This window comes from Staurois parvus, unplaced genomic scaffold (genome assembly GCF_062004578.1).
Source record: "Staurois parvus isolate SC_StPar_1 unplaced genomic scaffold, SC_StPar_1.0 ptg000011l, whole genome shotgun sequence".
Taxonomy (NCBI): domain Eukaryota; kingdom Metazoa; phylum Chordata; class Amphibia; order Anura; family Ranidae; genus Staurois; species Staurois parvus.
The window spans coordinates 16872029-16896900 of NW_028317807.1; positions in this window are offsets into that span (position 1 = coordinate 16872029).

Consider the following 24872-nt stretch of genomic DNA (forward strand, 5'->3'; position numbering starts at 1 on the left):
ATGAACAGTCTCATCAGGAAACATACACAGCTGAGGCTGTCAATCTCCTGCTGTGTCCTGATCAGTCAGAAGTACTCAAAAAAATGTTGCCACAGCTGGTCGACTTTGCAAAATCTAAATCGATTGATAACTCAAAAAAACGATTTTTGTTTTTACACTTTATTGAATTTGTTCAGTTTAGTCTCATTGTAATATCATTTTATTATGTGTGTGGTGGCTGTGTCCACCATTACTGTCTTGGCCACCCTTCAGCTCTTGGCTACTTTGGCTTTTCTACTTATGCATCTGCTGTTATTAAAAACCCATGTCTCCTTTCTAACATCTGCTTCAGTCCTGACTGCCAACTATATCTGTCCACAGCCTGATCTGTACCTGCCTTCCTGAACTCAGGAACCATCACTAGAAACCTCTGCTGTTTGTCCTGAACTAGATATATTTCCTGGCTGTAAACCTCTGCTGGCGTTTGTCCAAGCTGTGGCTTTGCACACGCATCCTGAAATAAAATCACTGTGTTGCTTAGTTAATGTTAATCATCCTATAGGTAAGTAACAAAAGTAAATACTATATGCTGGTTTTCTGTTCAAGGGTAACAAAAACAACAACTTTGTTCCCCCTTGGAAGACATCCCGTGAGACGAAACGTGAGTAGGGCAGAGTTTAAAGGTGACATCATCACGCCCGTCTAGAGAGTCAGCGGAGCTGTGAGATATGCTTGTCATACTATCTGTTTTGTGAGTACCCACTTGGTTTATTAATAAATCTCTTTAAACAGTACTTCACTATGGGATTTTTTTGCTTTTTCCTTGGTATGTGTTTTTGCTGCTGAGACCATTATATGAGAAGCAATCCAGTGACCCCTTTTGGGGCATGCCATTCATGAGAGAGTAAGGCTTGAGGCTTGCTGAGGTGTGAGAGGAAGAGAGCTGGAGCCATCCATTCATCCATGTGGGATCTATCATCATTTAAATGCTGATTTAGACCTCTTAAGTTGTGGGAATCCAGGGGTTTGGTAAGCGGCATTCAGGGGCGGACAGACAATTTGGAAACTCGGGCACTGCCCGAGGGCCCGAGGTCAGTAGGGGGCCCCATGAGATGCCCCTGGTACCTTTTTTCATAGGCTTTTTTGAGTTTGGGCAAGGACACAGGGGCCCCATGATCCCCTATTGCCCAGGGGCCCCATGAGTTATCTGTTATGCTGCCCCTGGCGGCATTATAATCACTTGGAGGCTGGCACTGATGGGCTGAACACCCCCGTGTTCAGTTCGTAGTCGAACGTTTGAAGCTACTTGTACCCCTACCATTCATTAAAGGGTTAAATTTAGAAAAAATAAAGCCGCCAGACTTTTGAAAACAACAGTTTTTGCCAAGCCCTTTAATTTTTTTTTAAAAAAACTAAAAGGCAAAAAAATAATTCCATCATTGCAATCCATCGTTATTCATAGCGTACAGCATTTTCATGACGTTGCTGATTCGCCAACAAAAAAAACCCCCCAATGCCTGCTGACCTGTCCTCCCCCACCAAGCACCCTTCGCAATCTGACATTTGCTGGTCAGATGTAAACAATTGTGATGTCACCACTAGCTCCGCCCAATGGTGCTGTGATTGGCCAAAGCATTGCACCTGACTTGTGGTCAGGTGCATTGCTTTGGCCAATCATGGATCTCACAATGCACTGTGAGAGTGCAGTACATTGTGGGGCGCTCAGAGGGCAAACATACTGCTGAACGCCCTTACCATTCATGTATTTGGGGAACACATGAACTGCCAATGCTTGAGTCCATCTTACGTCAAGCCCATCCCTAGTGGTTGGTGCACAGCTGCTGCATGGAGATTTTGTACACTTTTGGTAGGCTTTGATATTTCGCTTGAAGAACTTTGTAATTTGTTATACATTATATTGAATTAGAAGTTTTTCTGACAGCACAAAACTATTTTTTTCAACAGAAACAACAAGCATATCTTGGGCCTCCCAACCATATAGCAGTTTCCAACAGATCAGAGATTATATAGCAGATGATATGTTAAAACAACATCTTTATAGCAGTATCAGACAGCAGCAGTTGTTGATTGTCATTTCTTAAAGTCTTTCTAAACCCACAACAGTAAAATCAGTCTGTATTTGCAGTAAAGCATGCTTGTTATACTCACTGTCAAACCTAAGGGCTAATCCTCTGCAATATGTAGAAAAGCTGTTTAATCCTGTATTTTCTGATCCTGCCCTTCTTCCACAGTCCCTAAACCATCTGCTGATCGTACAGAGCCCTAGGAGACACTCTGCAAATGCTCAATTTGGTGTGTATTGCTAGAAGTTTTTTTTTCTCTGGAGGGTGCATGTAATCATCACAGGGCCAATCAGCACTATCTAGACAAAGGGTCAGGGGTCATGCAGCCTCATAGGACAGTCAGAGGAGAATGAAAACTCCTACAAGATTAACCAGTGGTCATCCAGACACTGATATAAGTCACAAGACTGCTATATACAGTACTGTTGATGAGAAAAGTTATTTAGCAGTTTATATATACTAACATAATTGCATTTCCATGTTCCTGTGTATTGTGGCAGACCAGATATAGTGAATGCAGGGTCCTGGGTTTAGTAACACATTAAAGCTTTTCCACCAGCTATGAAAAGGCTTAGTTGTAAAGCAGTGGGGACCAGTGTTTGCACACCGCTGGTACTTTTTTGCAACATTGGCACACACTGACAAATAACTACCCAAAAATGTTGTCATTTTCCCATGCAATCGTATAGAAGAAGACAAACTGTGTGTAGCCCGCTGTATCTATTACTACATTTTTAGTTGCCAGAAACAGGGATATGAATTCCTATCATGAATTCTTTGTTCAAATATGAATAAAGGGAGTTTTATCTTAACTCACACCAAAATTATCCTATAAAAATAAGTATTTTATTTGCTGAAGTTCTTTCATTATCTATGTAATCAAGTGTTCGTGTTGGCATTATATGTAAGGGACACAACCAGGGGCGGACTGACCATTCGAGCACTCGGGCAGTGCCCGAGGGCCCGGGGTCAGTAGGGGGCCCCATGAATTGCCCCTGGTACCTTTTTTATAGGCTTTTTTGAGTGTGGGCAAGGACACAGGGGCCCCATGATCCCCTATTGCCCAGGGGCCCCATGAGTTGTCAGTCCGCCCCTGGACACAACCCAAGCAACTTTAAGAGAGAATTGGGAGGCAAAAGTATGCAACTGGGGATAAACAAATGGAACAGCCGCTGGCAGGGCATTTTGTTGAACAGAGACAATCAGTGTGCAAAATGACATATATGGTTATTGACTCGGTACCTAAACCTAAATGAGGAGGTGATAGGAAATTGCTTCTTTAACCCCCCGGTCACATCAAGCCCAACTTTGAAATTGTGCGACTTACAGTGAAGTTGGGTGAGATGCCGATTTCAGGTGCGATTTGCAAGACATCTGACACAGATGTCTATGCAAATGTACTACTTTAGAAATCGGTGCGTCTCTGACCAAGTCGGAACTGATTTGACTGCTCTAATTGCGGACAATAGGGTGCGACTTGGCATATGATTTGCAAGTCGCATGCCATGCAAATCGCATGCCAAGTCGCACCCGATGTGACCGTGGTGATTTTTATTTACATTTATTTTTATAGTAGGATTGATACTTGTATATATGTTGTTTTGTGTTTTTGTTTGTTTATGGATGTTTATATTCCTGAGAGGAGAGATTCCCAATGTAGTAGTATACCTCACCCTTTTCAAAAATTTTGATTGTGTAGTCTATGGCAGTGTTTCTCAACCTTTTTTCAGTCAAGGCACCCTTAAAAATGATGGACAGTCCTGAGGCACCCTTTAAAATTATAGGCAGTCTGGAGGAACCCCACCATAAAATCGGGTGCCTCAAGACTGTCCATAATTTTAAAAGGGCAAACCATTCTAAATGTGAAAAGTTTTATATAACGCAGCAACATCCACACATGTAGGACACCCAACATTAGAGGTGATTTATTCTTCCAAAGCAAATAAACTTTTGCATACTTGTACTGACTAGTATTCCAGTGTTTCTCTTCTCCCTCAGTTTTTCTCCATCACTCAGCTAATGTGACCCCAGCACTGATGGAGAGGGGCAGGAGAGGGTCAAACTAGGATGCTGTTCAGGCAGCTGACATCCTCCTTATCAACTGATGATGGCAGGAAGCTGGCAGCTAGAAGGTCGTAATGGAGCACAATTAAAGCCTGTGGCTAAAGGCAGGCTTGTATACAAGTTTTGGGCACTTTTTTGACATTTTGCCAAGGCACCCCTGAAGAAACCTCAAGGCACCCCAGGGTGCCTGGGCACCCTGGTTGAGAAAGGCTGGTCTATGGTAACAACGTTGCTCTAAATTGAGTATTGAGTATTGCTGGTCTTACTAGTTCATATGTGAGGATTGATGTATTAGCATGTAGCTGTCTTTCTTGACGAAGGGCTTGTTGCCTCAAGCTGTAGCCAAATTGTAACTTTTTTGTCTGATGGACATTTTAACAATTTTTATATATGCTGCAATATACATAGGTGTGCACAACCTATTGCATTAGAGCAGGGTTTCTCAGCCAGGATCCTGGTTCCTCCAGAGGTTGATAGGGGTTCCTTAAACAAAAAGTGATTTCTGCCTCTCAGATGGATAACCACTGACACCAATGATCTTTTTAGCTATCTGAGGGGGGATTATTCTCAATGACCACAAATGTAATTAACATTCTTCCCACTGACATTTACACTAATGTACTATGAGCTGTAAATATAATAATTATTATCAAGGGTTTCTCCATGTTAAAAAGGTAGAGAAAGGTGTGCACCCCAAAGGTCTAATACACACACATGTGTATATGTATATATGTTGGGCAGTAGGGTAGTGGACAGCGTCAACAGTTTTTTATTTTTATTATTTTATTTTTATATTATTTTTATTTATTTTTTACAATATTATATATATATATATATATATATTTTTTTTTTAGGAGCCCTGTAAGGGGGGGGGGGGGCTTAGGTGATATATCAGATGTCTGATGTCTCACTTTTGAGAAAGGGAAAGGAACTGAGGACAGAGATTCCCTAGTCCCTTTCTCTGAAGCCTCAGCTGAACCGGACAGTGAATGAATGGGAAGTGCTGTGTGCTGAGCAGCTTCCTGTACATTCACATGCTGAAGCATAGTAAACATGGTACCACTCACTGAGTTTATTCAGAACAGGAAGGGGTGAGTAAATGACCTATTTACCAGCCCCTTCCCCCATTCTTCATCCTGAAACATCCCCCTCAGCAGCCAGTGGGAGAGGAGAGGAGAGGAGGAAAGCTAACAGCACTGCAAGGAGAGGACAGCAGGGGGAAACTTTGCCGCACGGGGTGTTCCGGGGGTGCCTGGGTATATATGTTTATACTGTATATACACTGCTCAAAAAAAATTAAAGAAACACTTTGAAAACACATCAGATCTCAATGGAAAAGAATATCATGCTGGATACCTACAGTTGCAAGAAAAAGTATGTGAACCCCTTGGGATTACGTGGAGTTTTGCATGAATTGGGCATTAAATGTGCTCTGAACGTCATCTAAGTCACAACAATAGAAGAACACAGTCTGCTGAACATAATACTACACAAACATTAGATGTTGCCATGGTTTAATTGCACATAACATGTAAACATTCACAGTGCAGGGAGGAAAAAGTATGTGAACCTTTGGACTTAATAACTGGTTGACCCTCCTTTGGCAGCAATAACCTCAACCAAACATTTCCTGTAGTTGCAGATCAGACCTGCACAACGATCTGGAGTCATTTTGGACCACTCCTCTTCACAAAACTGTTTCAGTGTAGCAATATTCTTGGGATGTCTGGTGTGAATCGCTCTCTTAAGGTCATGCCACAGCATTTCAATGGGGTTGAGGTAAGGACTCTGACTGGGCCACTCCAGAAGGCGTATTCTGTGCTGTTGCAGCCATTGTTTTGTTGAATGACTTGTATGCTTTGGGTCATTGTCCTGTTGCATCACCCATCCTCTGCGGAGCTTCAGTTGGCGGACAGATGGTCGTACGTTTTCCTGCAAAATGTCTTGATAAACTCTGGAATTCATTTTCCCATCAATGACAACAATCCGTCCAGGCCCTGAGGCAGCAAAGCAGCCCCAAACCATGATGCTCCCTCCGCCATGTTTCACAGTGTGGATGAGGTTTTGATGTTGGTGTGCTGTGCCTTTTTTTCTCCACACATAGTGTTGTGTGTTCTTCCCAAACAACTCAATCTTGGTTTCATCTGTCCACAGTATATTTTGCCAGTAGTGCTGTGGAACATCCAGGTGCTCTTTTGCAAACTTCAAACGTGCTGCAATATTCTTTTTGGACAGCAATGGCTTCCTCCGTGGTGTCCTCCCATGTACTCCATTCTTGTTTAATGTTTTCCTTATTGTAGATGTGTCAACAAAAATGTTAGCATGTGCCAGAGATTTCTGTAGGTCTTTAGCTGACACTCTGGGATTCTTCTTTACCTCATGCAGCATTCTGCGCTGTGCTCTTGCAGTCATTTTTACAGGACGACCACGCCTAGGGAGAGTAGCAACAGTGCTAAACTTTCTCCATTTGTAGACAGTCTGTCTTACCGTGGACACATGAACATCAAGGCTTTTGGAGATACTTTTGTAACCCTTTCCAGCTTCATGCAAGTCAACAATTCTTGATCGTAGGTCTTCTGAGAGCTCTTTTCTGCAAGGCATGGTTCACATCAGACAGTGCTTCTTGAAACCAGTAAACCCAAAACAGGTGTGTGTTTTTTAAGGGCAGGACAATTGTCAGCAACACATCCAATATCATCACACTGATTGGAGTCAAGGTTGGCTCACTCCTGGCTCCAATTAGCTCTGGGAGAAGTCATTAAGCTAGGGCCTCACATACCTTTTCCTCCCTGCACTGTGAATGTTTACATGTTATGTGCAATTAAACCATGGCAACATCTAATGTTTGTGTAGTATTATGTTCAGCAGACTGTGTTCTTCTATTGTTGTGACTTAGATGACGTTCAGAGCACATTTTATGCCCAATTAATGCAAAACTCCACGTAATCCCAAGAGGTTCACATACTTTTTCTTGCAACTGTATACTGATATGGACTGGGTAATGTGTTAGGAATGTAAGGATGGATGTAAAGGATCGTTTGATGGAAATGAAGATTATCAACCTACAGAGGACTGAATTCAAAGGCACCCCAAAAATCAAAGTGAAAAATGATGCAGCATGCTAGTCAATTTTGCTGAAATTTTATTGCAACAACTCAAAATGGTATTCAGGTGTTTGTATGGCCCCCACTTGCTTGTATGCATGCCTGACAACGTTGGGGCATGCTCCTAATGAGATGACGGATGGTGTCCTGGGGTATTTCCTCCCAGATCCGGACCGGGGCATCACTGAGCTCCTGGGCAGCCTGAGGTACAACCTGGCGGCGTCAGATAGATCGAAACGTAATATCCCAGAGGTGTTCTATTGGATTTAGGTCAGGTGAGCATTGGGGCCATTCAATGGTATCAATTCCTTCATCCTCCAGGAACTGTCTACATACTCTCACCACATGAGGCCAGGCATTGTCATGTACCAGGAGGAACCCAGGACCCACTGCACCAGCGTAGGGTCTGACAATGGGTCCAAGGATTTCATGCCGATACCTAATGGCAGTCAGCATAACTTTCTCCACGGCTTCTCCAGACCCTTTCACGTCTGCCACATGTGCTCAGGGTCAACCTGCTCTCATCTATGAAAAGCACAGGGTGCCAGTGGCAGACCTGCCAATTCTGGTGTACAATGGCAAATGCCAATCAAGCTCTATGGTGCCGGGCAGTGAGCACAGGACCCACTAGAGGACGTTGGGCCCTCAGACCACCCTCATGAAGTCTGTTTCTGATTGTTTGGCCAGAGACATTCACACCAGTGGCCTGCTGGAGGTCATATTTTTAGGGCTCTGGCAGTGCTCATCCTGTTCCTCCTTGCACAAAGGAGCAGATACTGGTCCTGCTGATGGGTTAAGGACCTTCTACGGTCCTGTCCAGCTCTCCTAGAGTAATTGCATGTCTCCTGGAATCTCCTCCATGCTCTCGCTTGGAGAGACATGTATTGATGTGCCATCCTGGAGGAGTTGGACTGCCTGTGCAACCTCTGTAGGGTCCAGGTATCGCCTCATGCTACCAGTAGTGACTGACCCTATCCAAATGCAAAACTAGTGAAAAACAGTCAGAAAAGATAAGTAGGGAAAAAAATGTCAGTGGCCTCTAATTATTTTGAGCAGTATATATATATATATATATATATATACAGTATATATATACAGAGTATATATACATATATATTTTTTTTTCAACATTTCCCTTAACATGTTAGTAAATGACTTCCAGAAGTGCACTTCCAGTATCTGCTCACTCTGAATTGTTGGATTCTGAGGATTTTCAGCAAGAGAGGAGTTTTAACAATTCATGTTTTACGACCACATCAGTCAATATGATCAGTACGTGGAAGAAGACGATACATTTTAAAATATCCTCTTGCATGCATTTTCATTCATTTTCTTCTTGTAGACAATACTGCAATAATCCCAGCACACTTATGGCGAAGAAAAGCTTCCTGTCAGTGCACCCACCAGCTCTAGTAAATGGCATTTCACATTCTTTACAAATGCACTCATTTATTATGCATACTGACATTTACATTCAGAAAACTATTCTCCTTTTTACTGCCCATCAAGGTTGTATATGTAGCAGAGGGCCTTTAAATATTTGTAATGAATTTTTGGGTTTCATTAAGAACATAGCAATATTAAGCTATCCACTGCAAAATAACCAAAATGAGCATTTCATGAATCTTCATCATAGTGTTAAAATACCAACGTCTTGCCAATTACCATTGCCCCTGGTTAATCACTTAGCATTGGTTTTCGTCCGAATGCCAACAGACGACATCGCCTCTAGATGTATTTCTTGGTAGCAAGTCTGCCTATATCATGGGGCCTTTTATCATATTATGTAATTGAACTGCAAACGATGCCTCTAGAGGTGCAAAGAAAACACAATGCAATGCAATATAAATCAATCCCTGCCTTACTTTATGGACCTGACAGTGTCTTATTAGAAATGTATTAGAAGGAAAACAACTGTAATTATCTATTGCTATTCTATATGATTTATAGGATATAAACCCACTCCTAAATAATATTATTTTGGTCCAGCTCCCAGCGGTACTGCAATACCACATTATTTTAGAATAAATTATGTAAACGCAAAGCATGCACTGAGTGTAATATTACCATTTCAATTCATGAGGATTTTGGATTTCGGCTGCTTCCATTACCGGACTCACATAGCACCATAGAATGTATTACATAAAGAATATAAACAGCTTTTTGTTCAGCTGAGGCAAGCAGTGGAGCATTATAGTGGTTATGAATTATTGGCCAGTTGCTTTGTGCTAGAGCCTAGCAGGGGATATAGAGGCAAAGGCTTGTGTGAAGTCTTATGAGCGGTGTTCACATGCCCATCTATTTCAAATGCGTAAGATGTAGCCTAAGTAATCTGGAAGAGTTTTGATTATGCCTAGTTTATCTAAACTCGTGTAAAAGGCGTTTTTGCTTATACCGTGTAATGTTGCTCACGGTCCGTCTATTGAGAAACGGCTTTGTCAGCGCAGCAGCTGAACCCTGCAGATGGACCATGTTTGACTAAAACAAAAGCGACCTATTGCTTGTCACACTGCACACACTGCAAACAGGCCACCAAAGGGCACCGCACATGTATACTGGTTAGACCCAACTTTACATATAAAAGAAGGAACATTATTTAGACATTTAAATACATGCAAGTTGACAATCAGGATTTAGAACACTGCATTATTTGAATGAGTCATAGAACAAAGCGACATTAAGAGACGTTGGATAAATAAGAAAAATCGAGTTTTATGCCATTCCCTAATTTGCTCACCTAAGATGTCCTTAAACACTGGTTTATATGCAGAACTGTCCAAAAATACAAATAAACCCTCAGCTAAATACACTTATCATTAGAGCTTATTTCTCTACTCTTCATCACTAAAGTGCTGTAACCTTAGTTTTTGTATATTGGGAGTCCTCCTGCGCTTCTATGGACCACCCTCCCCTTTCCCTAGTTAACAGCCGCTTACACTCCAACTGATACCCACTTTATATCATTTATTTGAACCTTAGTTTTTGGCTCCTGCAGTTTCGATTGCTATGCACAACATCGGCATGGCTTTCCTAAACGTTCAATTTAGGTGTGCAAGCTGCATTTTTATTAGCATGGTTAAGCACAATGCATCCTTAGGTCTGCAAGTCCTATGGGTTTGTGTGCTATGTAGTTCTACACTTATAGTCCTACATGGGACAGGGGCATATTTGCCGCGAGGCAAACAAGGCATTGCTTAGGGCGGCACACTGACACTAATGATGGGGCACCATCATTGGTATCAGTGGGAGGAATAGTGTCCCATCATTAGTGTCAGTGTGAGGAATAGTGCCCCATCATTAGTGTCAGTGGGAGGAATCGTGCCCCATCTTTAGTGTCAGTGGGAGGAATCGTGCCCCATCATTGGTGTCAGTGGGAGGAATAGCGCCCCATCATTGTCAGTGGGCGGAGCTCTAATAGGAAGAGGTAGAGCCTAAAGAGGAAGGGGTGGAGTTTGCAGATGAAAGGGTGGGACAGATTTAGATGCAGGTCTTGCCTAGGGCAGCACAAAACCAAAATACACCACTGACATGGGAGCATACAGAAAATGGTGCTAGCACTTTGCCTGCAGTCAGACACTATAAGGCAGTGTTGGCTATCTTTGGTGCATTTACAATTATTTTGTAGTCTTCTTCACCCCTATACCCTTTTCCTTTGCCCTCCACACTGAGTAGTTTACTCAACTTTGTGCGATGCAACAAGAAATTGGTGTGGCCTTATCTGCACCTATTGTCAAAATTTTGACAGCCAGTCTTGCACATACATCTTGCATTTTCATTCAATCCCATAGAAAATTAGCTCAGAGTATGAGCTGGTATTCCACAATTCTTCATAGAATTTATTGAGTGTGAACCAAGCTTGGAAAAGTTTGACAAGTGGCTATGCAGCACTTATGAGGTCGTACAACTGATATCTTATGGATTGGGGTTAGGAGAGTGTAAAGCCGGCTATACATGGATTGAATTTTTATCCAAGTATGGGCAGGCTGATTGTACCCAAGTCAATCCATTTTTTTACATGCTATTACTGCCAGTGGCTATAGCTGTTTGCAGAAATCATTGTGTTCAACTGGCCATGGCAGACTCCCCACGCTCCTCTGCTAGCAGAACACAATAACACTGCGGTAGACACTCCCCCATCAACACTGACTGTTAATGGGGGAATCAAACAATTTTCTTTCCTTCCACCTGTGGGTTGCCTAATGCAGGGGGTAGGAGGATTACAAAATAAATTTAGCTGAACCAAAGTTACAGTTATACATTAAACTTATTGGAGTGATCTCCCTGAATCACATTTTGATCTTTGCCCAGAGGTATAAAAACCCTCACATTCATCAATTTTTTAAAACATGAATACGTGAATAATTGATGCATATGAGTGTTTTATACCTGATTATTTTTAAATAAAACATAAAACTGTCAGTGAGCACTATAAAAGGCTTTTTTTTTCATGTGACTTCTGAATGGAGGAGGCACCCCTGAGAGCTGCTTTCCCTGTGGGAGTTCTCTGGAGGAGATCATCATCATTTTATGATCTCAGAGGATACATGTTTTTGATGACCTCCGTGTAACTTTGAGGTCAACACCACAAGCTGAGCAGTTCAGAGTGATATGAGAGAGGTATGCACCACCTGAGGATTGTTTTGCTCACTAGAAGAGTGATTCTGTACAAAACAAATTACACATTGGACTTTATTGAGTGCTTAAACAGGCCATAGATGGTGTGATTTTCTTTCCTGCAACCTCGGTTTCCCCATCAACACAGTTAATGGGGGAATCCCTCCTGCGGAGCTATGGTGTTCTCCCGACAGGGGGGCACAGGGAGCTGTTCCTACCGGGAGAGCACAGTGATTATTGCTAGTGGCTATAACCGCTGGCAATAATGGCATGCTGAGAGTCTGACATGCTGGTTGTATGCAAGTTCATTGGTGGATCGACATGGTTGCATACAGCTTGCCCATATATGGTTCGAATCGCAACCGATCCCTGCTGAATCATCCAAGATTCGAACCATCTATGACTGGCTTTTCATGGATTGCACAGTGATTTTCTTGTATGGTCACAAGGAATATTATTATTATTATAAAGGATTTATATAGCGCCAACAGTTTGCACAGCGCTTTACAAAATTAAGGTAGACATGACAGTTACAATACAATTTAGTACAAGACGAAACAGAGGGCCCTGCTCGTTAGAGCTTACAATCTAGGAGAATACTTTCCTTTAGAAGAAGACTTTAGTTTATGTTCACATTGTTACTGAGCCACGATTTTGGACTTTATATTTACACCGGATATATTGATTGCACTTATATATGATTGTTTGTTTTTTGTATATTTGAATTGATAGTGCTGCACTGATTCATGAGTTATAACATACCAGGGTAGGCAAAATAAAAGCAGATTAAACTTCAGCTGTATCTTTTACAGTGATTTTATTAAAAGGGTACAGGGATGAGACTACATAAGAAATTTATATCAGCTACCAAAATACATAATTGGGGGCTTAAATCCCACAATGCCAAGTACGCCAATTGTCCCCCGTGACATTAAACATTGCTTTCCTGTCTAAAATATCTTTTAGTATAAACATTAGAGTGTGATGGTGGTCGTGCAAAGTATCTGAGCTTCATTTACTACTCACTGACTAACACTGTATTAAATGTTAATTGCTGCATTATCATTTTTAAGCCATAATGTACAGTTCAAAATTATTTTGCAGTTTACCTAAATCACTGCATCATTCCTCTGTATGGAGCATTTCAGATACAACTAGTAAAATCGATGTTCTAAATTGAATCCATGTTGTGTCACTCTAAAATGAAAGATTGTCCATTATAACTCAGTAGGTTATTAAGAATGATAACTTTAATTACATATCAATGACAGATGTAGCCTATTAATTAGCAGTCTTTATAGCTTAGGAATGTATTACAAAAATAAGCCTCCACATAAATGTACAACTATATGAAGCCATGTTCCATGTCACAGACTTATTACATAATTATCTAAACTGCAAATGAACTTAATATATTTCCAGAGAATAATGTATCTGTTAATACACAAAGAGTTTAACATAATGGGGGACTTGTACAGACAGAATTAAGAACATCGTAGTTAGAGATGAGTGATGTGATCTATGTGGATTAAGATCTGAGTTTGATCAGGTCATTCAAATACATCCATGACTATATCAGTTAATCTTTCAGACACAGTCTGCCTTTATTCTATTTGAAGTTTTAAAGTACATGTAAACCCTAACTGGATGACATTTAGTTTTCTAAAGCAGGGGGTCTCTAAACTTTTCCGTATAAGTGCTGCATCATATATTTTACATATACCTGTATGTGTGGGCCGAAAAAAATACCATAAGTCCACCTTTTCATCAGAATCCCAATCAGAGCCTCTTACATTAGGGTCCTCATCTGAGTCCCTCCCACATCAGAGCCCCCCTCACATCAGGGTCCTCATCAGGGGCCCCCTTACATAGAAGTCCCACTTGCATAAGAGTCCACCTTCCATCAGTGCCCCCATCAGAGCCCCCTTTACATCAGAGTCCTCATCAAAGCCTCCCTTACATCAGGGTCCTCATTAGAGTCCACCCCACATCAGAGCACCTCTCACATCAGGGTCCTCATCAGATCCCCTTTATATAAGAGTTCTCTTTACAACAGGGTCCCCATCAAAGTCTCTCCTTACTTAAGAGTCCTCTTTTCATGAGCGCCCCCATCAAAGTCCCCATCAGACCCTCTTGCTAAATGGGGGGAGAGTTAAAGCGAACACCATGAGCAGCCTTACTGACCTTAATCCTCAATCTATGTAAATAGGGCCACACTACTGATTCTAGCTGTGGGCCAGTTACATTTTGGAGTGGGCTTTATGTTTCCTGTGGGCCATAGTTTAAATACTTCTGTTTTAAAGCACTGTGTATCACAAAGGACATTTTTTTAATAGAAAACAATTGTTTTCTCCTGTTCTCCTGTGACATCTCAGTGCTGTGGATCTGCTGCACACTTTTTTAAGCCTTTTACTGTGTACAAGCATGAAGTCACACAAACAAGAAAGAAGAGTTCACAGGCTCTGGTACAATACCCCTTATTTTATAATAAAAATTAGATAAGAATGCACTCACAGGCATAAACGAATCAGAGCTTATCAGTCACATCTCTCTAGCATGGTACTGTGTCACCAATATCCTCTCACCATCCTTGATAGGAGCACCAGCTGACAGTGTGGATATGGCTGAGGTCCTGGACCAAATGCAGTTGCCGCTGTGCTTAACCTCAAGCATGTTGACAGTTCACATGCATGGGAAGATGGGTTTGGGGTCATGTGATGTAAACAGTTGCCTGCTGACGGGGCGTGTGAGCTGTTGCTACAATAACAGGTTTTGGAGGGCGTAGCTTCCTTTATCAAGTCTCTTGCATGATGTCGTCCAGTAATGACTGCATGGCATTTCTAAGGTACAGGTTTCACAATGATGACATTAATGGATAATGTCTGCATAATGGGTATTAAAACAACTACTTTGGTCCTCATAGGAAGCCTGTATAAAAGAGAGACAATGCACAATACAGAATTAGGAGACAAGGACAGAGTGTTTTCTCCCTATAACAGGGTTGTATGAAGTGGTTGAACAAGGACCTTCATAGCAGGATAATTATATAATCAGGACAATGAAAGCTGGAGATTTATTTATTTTTATTACAAAAACATGTTAAAGCTTTTATGAATTTTTAGTGATAGGGTTTTCACTTACTTTTATTTTTAGATTTTTTTAAAAATACAGTTCATAAAAGGCATGGCTTCCCACTCACCTATACCAGTATAGCACACAAAGCATGCAGACTGGTATACTAATAGCAAGAGTGTCTGTAAACAAGTAAGTTCCCACAACCCTGAAATTCTCCTGCTATAATGGTAACAGCTCATATGTCTGTCAGTATAGGGTAGGTGTTTCAGAAGGAAAGTTTACAAAAACAACATCCTCTTACTCAAAATACGAGCAATAAAAGTCAATTAATATGTATGATCGGCCAATAAATTTACATTTTGGCCACTGTCAGTATCAAATAGTGTCCATTAAAGCTAAGTCAAAAAATAAAATATGTCAGTAAATAATGTTTTCCCTGATTTGCTACTCTATGGTCTTGCAATTTTGTCTTAGGCCCCTTTCACACACAAAGGGTCTGATCTGGTCCTCTTGTTAGTTTTTCAGGTAGACTTGATCGGATGGTGCAATCACCCTTATGGACTGGGGGGGTGTAAACAGACATTAATTCAATCCGGTCTGCAAAAATGAAAAAAAATGGAAGGGGATCTGTCCCCTTCCACCTAGGTGGATCAGATCGGAGGGCAATTGGGTGTAAATGGACAGCAGAGTCCATTTACATCCACCAGTACATAGAGCAGAGCCAGCTCGGCCCGTGTCCACTCTGCATAACCTGAGTAGACACTGACCTGTGATCCACCCACTCTGCTACAAAAAAAAATTACTGCTGAGAAAAGTGGAGCCCATCCCATGTGAAAGGGGCCTTACTTCTGAAGTCTTACAGATTTCATGGTCATTATGAATAGAGATGAGCCTTGCTGAGATCTCATCTAAACCACTTTAGTATTAGCCTTCATTGGGTTTTTCTGTTTTGGACAATGGGTCCAAGGATTTATCCCCATACCTAATGGCAGTCAGGGTGCCGCTGCCTAAGATGTAGAGGTCTTTGTGTCCCTCCATGGATATGCCTACCCAGACTATCACTGACCCACCACCAAAACAGTCATGCTGAATGATGTTACAGGCAGCATAATGTTCTCCACTGCTTCTCCAGACCATTTCACATCTGTCACATGTGCTCAGGGTGAACCTGCTCTCATGTGTGAAAAGCACAGGGTGCCATTGGCAGACCTGCCAATTCTGGTGTTCAATGGCAAATGCCAATTGAGCTCTATGTTGCCGGGCAGTGAGCACAGTTCCCACTAGTGGACGTTGGGCCATCAGGCCACCCTCATGAAGTCTGTTTCTGATTGTTTGGTCAGAGACATTCACACCAGTGGCCGCTGGATGTAATTTTGTAGTGCTCTGGCAGTGCTCATCTTGTTCCTCCTCGCACAAAGGAGCAGATACCTTCTGATGTCCTGCTGATGGGTTAAGGACCTTCTATGGCCCTGTCCAGCTCTCCTAGAGAGGCAGTTGCCTGTCTCCTGGAATCCCTTCCATGCTCTTGAGAGACAGCAAACCTTCTGGCAAACTTATAAACACTGTCATCTACTGATTGAAGTATATATCTCCACTGTATACTGAGGTAGTTGCACAAAATACATGAATACTGTATTGCAACACTATGTCATTACCCACAGGACAGAAGTCTGAAGTAAATGACTCCTGAGGTACAATTTTAACCACTTGAAGACCGACTAACGTACATGTACATCGGCAGTTCCAAGTGTTATACTTGGACGATGCCTACAGCTACAGGCATCATCCCGGTATTGTTTTATTATGAGGCTGTTTGTAAAAGCCATCCTAGTGGCTAATTAGCTGCCCAGAATGAAACCAGCATTTCAGAGGGCTTACCATTGACACAATCGAGGACCGGAGGGTCCCCAATCATCTCTATGGTATAGAACAGCAATGGGCAAACTACGGCCCGCGGGCCGTATATGGCCCGGCGGACCTTTTAATCCAGCCCGCGGAGCTGTCAGGATGTGTGTAGGCGGGGCAGCGTGACGAATGTGAGGGGAGCTAGGCTCCTCTCACAGTCCGCCCTGAAGACCGGAACGGCGCGGGAACACGGCGAGAGGAACGCGCGGAGCAAAGGTAAGTGAATTGACACAGGGGGGACTTGGCTTACTACTTGGGGGGGAATAGTACTATGGGGGATGAATTAATATGGGGAATGAATTACTATAGGGGGGATGAATCACTATAGGGGGGATGAATTACTATATGGGGGATGAATTACTATGGGGGATGAATTACTATATGGGGGATGAATTACTATGGGGGATGAATTACTATGGGGGATGAATTACTATATGGGGGATGAATTACTATATGGGGGATGAATTACTATGGGGGATGAATTACTATGGGGGATGAATTACTATATGGGGGATTAATTACTATGCTTACTATGGGGGAATATTACTATACTTACTATGGATGACACATACACATCATTCATCTACTCTTGGTCCGGCCCCCGGGTCCAATATATGAACCCATTGCGGCCCTCAAGTCAAAAAGTTTGCCATCCCCTGGTATAGAAAAACAAAAGCAAAAAGTATTTCTTGACAGACTCCATGGCAGCATACGTATAGGTTTGTCCCACCCTCTCCTCTCCTATAGGACCCCACTCCCATAAATCTTTGCTCCTCGCCAGAGGCCATGTTCCTTGTTTGTCCTCCTTCTATGGACCTAGTGCAAGTCTTACCTGGTTCCCGTATACAGATGGTCTGCGACCAAGGCGATTCCAGAAGATTCGAGGTGATGCGCCGCTTGTCATTTCCACGGGTCCCCAGCTAAAGACGGGGTATTGGACGCGGCGGATGGATGAGGTGCCGGCAGTGGCAAAGCAGGCATCCCTTCATCGATTCCAGTGTTCCCCAGTAAATAGCGGGGTGGAATGTTGAGCAGGAGTCGGTGCCTGGAAGAGCTCAGGTCTGCCAATGGTGGGTGAGCGGCAACTTGGGCTGGATAGCTTGCTAACAGTGGGTGACCATGTAGCGCTCTGAACGGACGAGGTGGTCTCCAAGGCAGGCGGTCATGGCTGTGTGGGGTTGGTAAGCAGTGCTCCTTGCCCAGTTCGGGTCTCAATTTTCCTCATTATTCTTTCTTTATCATTCTCTGGTGTAGTGGGTGCCTGGAGCGCAATGCTGCAGTCCAGGTCACCACTTCCTAGTCTGGAGTGGTCTCCATCGCACTGAGCATGCGCGAGCTGACCTCGGAATGAAGCTTTGCTTCGCACGTGTGCAGAGTGGCAAGATGGCGTCCCAGGGCACGGCGCATGTGCAGTATGGCAGCGGTGATGTCATAGTTTTGGTGGCAAATTTAAACAGCTGTAAAAGCTGTCTTCTTTGGGAAATCCTGCAGGCAGCTTTCCCAAGCTCTGTGGTCCACTGTGAAGGTCAGTACCTGCTTCGTCCTGCCCCCCCCCCGGTGGTCTGCTGGGATTCTGCATGTCATGGGGTTTTTTTTGCACAGCTTGGTTGCCTTCGCAGCTGACCCGGTATGGATGTGTCACCACCTCTTTGTGGCCAGCCCTTGTAGGTACGGAAGAGCGGCTTTATTCCCTTGATCCCCCACTGATGCTTTTCTGTGGATTTTAACTGTCCCCTGTTCTGTGTATTTTTTTTTTTTCTCTCGGCACTATACGGCACACGATGATGGAAGTGCTTCAAGGTCTGGGCGCCATCACTCGTCCTCTAAACCTGGACTCCACAGATCTCCTTCCAGCTCCAGGCATCAAAGAAGAAGCTCTCGTTCCTCCTCCAGGCATCGTGTTAAGGGACACTCCGGCCACTTTAATATGAAAACTTGCTGGGGGTGCGCTTCTCAGGTTCCTGACAACTAGTCGTGCCCGCAGCCCATCGGTCGAGGTGTACTCCCCTCCCAAAGATCCCCAAGAGGGATTGGAGCCTTCACAACCTAGCCACCTGTCAGCCGGAGTCTCAGACAGTGAGGCGGAGAGTGAGGATCTGTGTGTGGGCTTTGACTTCGCTTTGATCTCACCCTTAGTCAAAGCACTCAAAGAGGCCCTGAAGTGGGAAGAAGCCATAGAGTCTCCCCCTAAATACACTCTTTAAACATCTAAGGAAGGATGGTCCAAAACTTTCCGTTCCTGGAGGAACTCAGGGAAATTTTCATCGAGGAGGGTAGCAATGTCGATAAGAGGGCCTCCTTGCTGAACAAAGCAGCCAAGCTTTATCCGTTCAAATCAGAGGACCTCAAACATTTGGAATCAGCCCCTCTGTTGGATGTGGTCTTGATGAGGCTAGCCAAGCACATTACCCTCCTGTCCTTCAAGGACAACTTGGAATAAATTCCGATCTCAAGTGAATCTACACTATGACAGGGATGGCTTTCAAGCCGACGCTTGTCTTAGTGGCCTTATCTAAAGCTATGGAAGTGTGGTCGGATAAAGTGGATGTAGCCCTCAGAGGAGTTCCGGAAGAGGTGGCCAGGAACCTCGGAGCTGAGGTTGGCATCTGCCTTTCTGAAGGAGGCCTTGATCGACCTTACCTGTCTACTGGCTCGGGTTATGCTGTCCTCGGTGACAGGTAAGCGTGCATTGTGGCTTTGGCCCTGGTTGGCCGATCCGGCCTCTAAGCAGGCATGGTGCAAGCTCCACTTTGAGGGTTCTTCCCTGTTTGGGAACAAATTGTACATGCTATAGCCCGGGCTACAGGTGGGAGGTCTGGTTTCCTGCCCCAGGATCAGTATCTGCTAGGCCAGAAGAGGGCTTAGCCCAGAAGTCAAGGCTCAGAACGATTTAGGGACATGCGCCTCTACAAGCGGGGCAGCGAATTCAAGAGAAGCTGGAGGAGAAGTCGGTTATCTTTTCAGAAATCCTCCAAGGGCTCGACCTCTGGAGGTCATGAGGCCACAAAGTCCTTTTGAGATTGGGTTCACTGAGGCTGGCCAGGTGGGGGCACACCTTTGCCACTTACGGCATGTCTGGGCGGCTTCAATCCGGGCCGCCTGGACCATCAGCATGGTATTTTTAGGGCATGTTTGGGCGTTCAAGAGCCCTCCTCATCTCAAGTTCACCCTTATGGCCCTTCCACATTCCTAAGAAAGGAGGGAAATCCTACTGTCCTACCTGGACTCTCTGCTGGCGCAGGGTGCTGTCATGCCAGTTTTGGAGGGCGAAGAATTTCAGGGCATGTACTCACCCATATTTGTGGTCTAGAAGAGAAACGGGGCATGTAAGCCAGTTATAGATCTCACCCATCTACACTCCTTTATCAGGAAGTCAAAATTCAAGATGGAGACGCTGTTCACAATTCAACAAGCAATTCAACCAGGCAACTGGCTCCTGTCTATAGATCTGAAGGACACCTAATTTCATGTGCCCATTGCAAGAGATTTTCAGAGATTCGGTTCGCTGTGGACCATTGGCATCTCAAGTTCGTGTGTCTCCCCTTTGGGCTTTTGAAATCGTCACATGTGTTTGCAAAAGTCTTATTGGCAGTCGTGGCCCTGATCGTAACTAGACATATTCGCCTGCACCACTACCTAGACGACCTGCTCCTACTGTCCCAGGACAGAGAACAGCTACTAAAGCACAGGACCCACATCATCTCGATCCTTCTCGAGAGTAAGTGGTTGCTGAATATTGAGAAGAGCTTGGTGGCTGCAACAAAAGAACCTGCTCAACTGCGATTCAATTGCCCCCATCTCCTGGGTCGCTACTTCAGATGGGGTGCTCTCTGCCAGTCAGAGATAGCTCAGGGCATATGGAGTTTTCCCTCCCACAGGTTGGGGTCGAATGTCCTGGAATTACAAGCGGCACTCTGTGCCCTACGGGCCTTTCAGCACCTAACACAGGGGAAATATGATGGCAGTGTCCTACATAAGGAGACAAGGAGGGAACCACAGCCTATCCCTCTTGCGAGAAGTAGAGCCAATAATGGCTTGGGCCTAGAGAAACCTGTCCAACATATCAGCATTATACATCCTCGAAGTCCATAACTCACAAGCAGACTTCTTATCCAGGGTTTAATTGGACAACAACGAGTGGTCTCTCAACACGGAAGTTTTCAAGTGGATACTGACCCTTGAGATCAGTCCGGAAGTCAACCTGTTTTCCTCCCCATGCAACAGCAAACTGGGGATGTACTACACCAGGAATCGCTGTCCCTAGGCCTTCGGGGTAGATGCTCTGATGGATCAGTGGAGATTTTGCATGGCTTATTCATTTCCCCCGGTCCCTGTCATCTTCAGGTTTCTTCAGAGGCTCAGAGCAGAAGCGGTGGAGGTAGTGGCTGTAATTCTCTACTGGCTGAACAGATCATGGTTTCCCTTACTGGCGCAGCTCAGCTTTCCGGATCCACGGATCCAGTTCCTCTCCCTCTCAAGCCATTCTGTTGCAGGGGGCCATTCTTCACCCTTTCCTAGCCCAGCTTCCTCAAATGGTCTGGATCTTGAGAGGGGGAGGTTGGAGGCCTTAGGCTGTCCTCCTGAAGTCATCCCTACCCTAATGAATACCAGAAGACCAAGTACCAACAGGGTCTATGGAAGTGTCTGGTCTAAGCTTGTGGACTATATCTCAACCATGATTGGATCCTTTAGTTACCCAAGGGTTCAGGATGTCCTGGGATTACCTGCAGTCAGGCCCGGACCTGCCCCTGTCAGTCAGCACCCTCAGGGTTCAAGTGTGAGCCATCTTGGCCTTCACTGTAGTATCATGGGCCAACCACTCTCTGGTTTGGCAATTCTTCAAAGGGGCAGTAAGGTTGAGGCCCCAGAGGAAACCGAGGTTCCCAAAATGGGACCTTCCGCTTGCCTTCGATTGTTTCTCTGGAGGCGTTCCAGAATCAGCTGGGCAACCCATAGTGAGGGAGCTCTCTATCAAGGTGGCCTTTCTGGTGGTGGTTACATCGACAAAAAGAGTCTCCGAAATACGGAACCTTGGCTGTAAAGAGCCATTTTTTACATTCTTCCCTGATCGAGTGGTCTCCATCCTTATGCTAGGTTCTAATCCTAAAGTGAGCTCAGTCTTCCATGAGAACCAAGAGATTGTCCTGCCAACATTTAGAGCCTCGGGAGTCAATGACGTTCACCCACTGGACATAGGTGAGACCTTAAGGCTAAACTTGCAGGTTACAGCATCCTTCCGTAAGTCAGACCGTCTATTCATCCTTTTCCATGGGAAGGGTAAAGGAGACTGGGCGTCTCCAAGGTCAATCAAGGCCTGGATCATCCAGGCCATCCAAATGACCTACAGAGCTGAGGGATTGGCGCCTCCGGAGGCGGTGACTGCACACTCAACCAGAAGTGTGGCTACATCCTCGGCGGCTTCCTGGCATGTTGCCCCTGAGATGATCTGCACAGCTTCCTCATGGTCCTCAATCAACACTTTTATGGCTCATTAATGTGTACAGCCTGCCTCATTATCCTCTGTTAATTTTGGTTTGAAAGTCCTGTCGGTTGATGAGGCAAATTAAAGTCTTTGAGTAACTGCCCACCCGTGTGTGTATATGGCTAGTTTTCCCATACGTATTTCCCATACATATGCTGCCATAGAGTCTGTCAGGAAAATGGAAAATTTCCTATCAAATACTTACCGTCATTTTCCTTTCCTGATGGACTCCATGGCAGCAGGAGTACAGTCTTAATGCCATGAGTAGGTTAGTTATGGAACACGGCCTCTGGTGAGGAACAAAGATTTATGGGATTGGGTCCTATAGGAGAGGAGAGGGTGGGACTAAACCATATATATGATGCCATGGAGTCCATCAGGAAAGGAAAATTATGGTAAGTATTTGATAGGACATTTTCCATTTTTGTCACTTCTTGTCACTTGTAAATAGTGTCTTTTGTAAATTGGTAAAGCATCTGATCACACCAATCTTGGTGTGATCAGATGCTTTTATGGGCAGAGGAGATATCTGGGGTCTAATATGTTTGTGGGTTCTTCTAGCAAAAAAGTCAGATTTTTCTATGTCAACAAAAAGTGTCTGAAAAATCTGCTGTGAATATTGTTCAATGTCTAAAATAGTATCAGCGCTTGTTTTAGATAATACTATTGGGCAGTTTATTGTACTGCAAACAGATCTGGGATAAAAGCAATTCTTGCAAAGTAGCCAATCAGCTTCTAATTTCAGCTTGTTCAATTAAACTTTGACAAAAGAAAACTTGTAGCTGATTAGTTTCTATGCAGTGCTGCACCAGATTTTGCACGCTCCAGTTTTAGTAAATCAACTCCACTGCATACACATTATATATAGAGATGAGCGAATCGAAGTAGGCGAAGTGGAATTCGTTTCGAATATTAGGAAAGAATATTAAGAAATTTTTCCTAAAATGGCGGCGACATGTGCGGCGACGGAGCGGGGATAACTGGGAAGGCGCGCAGACAAGGCGCGCTGACCCATAATGCATTCATTCATGACATGTGATCGCATTAGCCAATCAGCAGCCAGCCAGCCAGCACAGTGTAATGGTCGAGCTATAAATGGCGGCCATTTTAGAATTCTCCATTTGCCTCCAGTCATTCAACAGAGGCAGACCTGGCTGTATGCAGGGAGAGAGTTAGGGACAGAGAAACGTTACTTAGGGACACAGAAACGTTAGTTAGGGCCACAGAATCGTTACTTAGGGCCATAGAAACGTTACATAGGGCCACAGAAACGTTACTTAGGGCCACAGAATCGTTAGTTAGGGCCACAGAAACGTTACTTAGGGACACAGAATTGTTACTCAGGGACAGACAGAATTGTTACTGAGGGATACAGAATTGTTACTGAGGGCCACAGAATCGTTACTTAGGGCCACAGAAACGTTACTTAGGGCCACAGAATTGTTACTTAGGGACAGACACAGAATTGTTACTGAGGGACACAGATTTGTTACTGAGGGCCACAGAATCGTTACTTAGGGCCACAGAATTGTTACTTAGGGACAGACACAGAATTGTTACTGAGGGACACAGATTTGTTACTGAGGGCCACAGAATCGTTACTTAGGGCCACAGAAACGTTACTTAGGGCCACAGAATTGTTACTTAGGGACAGACACAGAATTGTTACTGAGGGACACAGATTTGTTACTGACGGCCACAGAATCGTTACTTAGGGCCACAGAAACGTTACTTAGGGCCACAGAATTGTTACTTAGGGACAGACACAGAATTGTTATTGAGGGACACAGAATTGTTACTGAGGGCCACAGAAACATTACTTAGGGCAACAGAAACGTTACTTAGGGCCACAGAATCGTTACTTAGGGCCACAGAAACGTTACTTAGGGCCACAGAAACGTTACTTAGGGACACAGAATTGTTACTCAGGGACAGACAGAATTGTTACTGAGGGATACAGAATTGTTACTGAGGGCCACAGAATCGTTACTTAGGGCCACAGAAACGTTACTTAGGGCCACAGAATTGTTACTTAGGGACAGACAGAATTGTTACTGAGGGACACAGATTTGTTACTGAGGGCCACAGAATCGTTACTTAGGGCCACAGAATTGTTACTTAGGGACAGACACAGAATTGTTACTGAGGGACACAGATTTGTTACTGAGGGCCACAGAATCGTTACTTAGGGCCACAGAAACGTTACTTAGGGCCACAGAATTGTTACTTAGGGACAGACACATAATTGTTATTGAGGGACACAGAATTGTTACTGAGGGCCACAGAACCGTTACTTAGGGCCACAGAAATGTTACTTAGGGCCACAGAATTGTTACTTAGGGACAGACACAGAATTGTTACTGAGGGACACAGATTTGTTACTGAGGGCCACAGAATCGTTACTTAGGGCCACAGAATTGTTACTTAGGGACAGACACAGGATTGTTATTGAGGGACACAGAATTGTTACTGAGGGCCACAGAACCGTTACTTAGGGCCACAGAAACGTTACTTAGGGCCACAGAATTGTTACTTAGGGACAGACACACAATTGTTACTGAGGGA